Genomic DNA, 2,936 nt, shown 5'->3' on the forward strand with positions numbered 1-2,936 from the left:
TTTCTAGAAGAAAAATTCTTTCCATCATACTAACATCTCCTCATCTCATCTTTCTTATTCATCTCATTCTCCATCACCATAATCATATCTTCTAATTCACCAAATCATCTTCATCTTGCATTCATGCATTCCTGCATCATCTTGCATTGTCAATCAAGTTTATGTGTCTTTCCACCTAGTTCAACCTTAGTTTGATAGTTATCTCATCATATTTTACCAAATACAACCATTTTTGATGATTTCCCTCATGTTATGATGTCTTTCAATCATTTTTGACATGCACACAAAGTTTCAGGGCATTCCGAGTCCAATCGGGCTGATTCTGGGCCCTAGAGCCTTTTAGGGTGCAATCTACACTTTTAGGGCATAGTTGGGGTTCCCAAATATGTAATTGATGCACTTTTTCATGCCAACTACATCATTGATGCACTTGGTAGAGTTTGGGTGCACTTGGGGACCTAGGTTATCTAGAATTGCTCCCAGAACCCCTAGGTTGCACTCTAGAGGCCATAACTTTTACATTTCAACTCCAATTTACAAACTGTCAATTATGTTAGACTCATATCTCTCTTGTGAAAAAAATTATCTATCATTTTCATTATTTGGTCAATGTATGGATTATTAATCCTTGCAATTAATCTTGGGCTCCTAGTTGCCCCCTGTCATGTTGATTTTGGCCCCCAGAGCCTTCTCGAGCACATTTTGCACTTTCTGAGACCACTTGGGCTTCCAAGTGCATCATTGATGTACTTGGTACTTTCATCATGCACTTGGGCTTACCAACTATGTCAATGATGCACTTGGTTGAGTTTTGGGCGCAGTTGGGGACCTAGGATACCCAGAACTACTCCTGGACCCCCTATGTTACACTCTAGAGCCCATAACTTTTGCATTTTAACTTGAATTTGCAATCCATTAGTTGCATTGGATTTTTATCTTCATTGTGGACAACATGAGATATAATTTTCATCATTTTGTGTTTTTCTTGAGTGGTAACCCATGCAATCACTCTCAGGCTCCCAATTGACCCAGTTTTGCACTATAGACCTCGTAACTTTCACATCTTAGCTCTAATTTGTGATCTGTCAATTGCTATGATTTTGTCTTCTTGTTGTCAATAAATTGACTTATCATATGCTAATATTAGTCAATTTATTGAGTGGGAACCCATATATATCATCCCTACTGGGGCATGCTGTGGCTTTCTCATCAGCTATTCTTTGATACAACGCTCTAAATCACATTGTATCAAAGAGGGGCAAAATGTAGATGCTCAAAAATGGTTCACATCTATGACTTCATCACTTATTCATACTAATTTTTCCCATTTTTTCATTCTACTAACTTTGATCTTTTGGCCAGATTGGCCATATTTCGTCATTTGTATCCTTCTTCACATCAATTTCATATCAACTCAAAACCATTTCAAATTAACTCAAAATCACCCCAAATCAACTCAAAATCACTCAAAATCAGTCCTAATCAACCCAAAACATATCAAAAATCCAAAATCAACCATCATTTATCTTATCCTAGGTATTGTTGTGGCTTTTAGTACCTTGGAAATCTATCAACCTATCAATCTTATCAATCTGACCTTAGTACTATCGTGGCTCTCAGTGCTAGGTCAAACTATCATTCATGTCATCCAATATTTAACATTGTTGAGGCTTTCAATGTTAGATCATGGCATCATCAACCACTTTAATAACATTGACAATGTTTTTCAGCATTATTATGACCAAACCTTATCAATCAATTTCAATCTTGTAGCATTTACAATCTCGGTTAAATGTTACATATCAACCAATTCATGTCATGTGACCTTGGCATGTTATAAATTTTGATCTATCAATCAATTTGACCATGGCTTTAGTCTATCTATCATCATCTTATTCCATATCCATCATCATTACATTTTTATCAAAGGATACAGTCACATTCATTTAATCAATTTTGCCAATTATCTACTAATTTTCTCTATAGGATTAAATAACCCATAATTTAATTCTATTATTCTCACTAATTATTCTTCCTAATTATCATCCTCAATTAATTAATTGATTCATTATCTACAAACCATGGAAATTTTCAATTTCCTAAGTTCCATTTTCCATCATTAATTCCATTTTTTACTAATTCTTATTTTGTGGAATAAGAGGATTTTTAATTCAAATATTCCATAGAATATTGCATCATAGTGACACTTGGATGTGACACCTCCTGGATTCTCCTTTGACACTTGGCTGAGATTTTTCATAATCAAATATTATTACCTCTTACGCACGTCCCTATTTGGCTTATTTTTCATAGATTCTTGGCTCTAAGTGGGTTGAGGTGTCTTATGATGCGTCATAGATTCTCATCCACATTTAGCCAAGTTTGACTTTCATGTGTCATAGAATCTTACAATTGGCATATTCTATCATACGCGTCATAGGAATCTCTTTCCACATCACATATCTATGGGTGAAAAATCCAATGCTCTCACCCTCCATGTCAATTATAAAATGGACACCCTTCCTCTCATTTTGGATCTGAATGCTAAAGTCTTGAGTCCTTGAATCCTTGAATCTTTGAGTCTCTACTCCTTTGCATTTTGCATTCTTTCTCTCACATTAAATCACAACTTCAAGTATTCTCATGGCTTTATTCCTATCATAGGCTTTTTCTTCAATCTTCTGTGCACTATAGGCAAATTGGAGCTACAATCATTTGGAGAAGAAAGAAGGACATGGGAGCTACAAACAAAAAAGGGAGTTTTTAATTATGTTTGCTTTCTTTTGATTAGTTTGGCTTTCATGGTAGACTAGAGGGAATATGTTGATTGAGTTTGTGATTTGCTCATAGTGTGTTATGCTTTTAACCCATTTTCTGGTCCTACAACTACCTTTGTAAACATATATTTTGGATTTTCCTTTGTATGTATCTTCTCC

The sequence above is a fragment of the Cupressus sempervirens genome, chromosome 4 (assembly GCF_028749045.1).
Source record: "Cupressus sempervirens isolate cs-2001-9-10 chromosome 4, ASM2874904v1, whole genome shotgun sequence".
Classification (NCBI taxonomy): domain Eukaryota; kingdom Viridiplantae; phylum Streptophyta; class Pinopsida; order Cupressales; family Cupressaceae; genus Cupressus; species Cupressus sempervirens.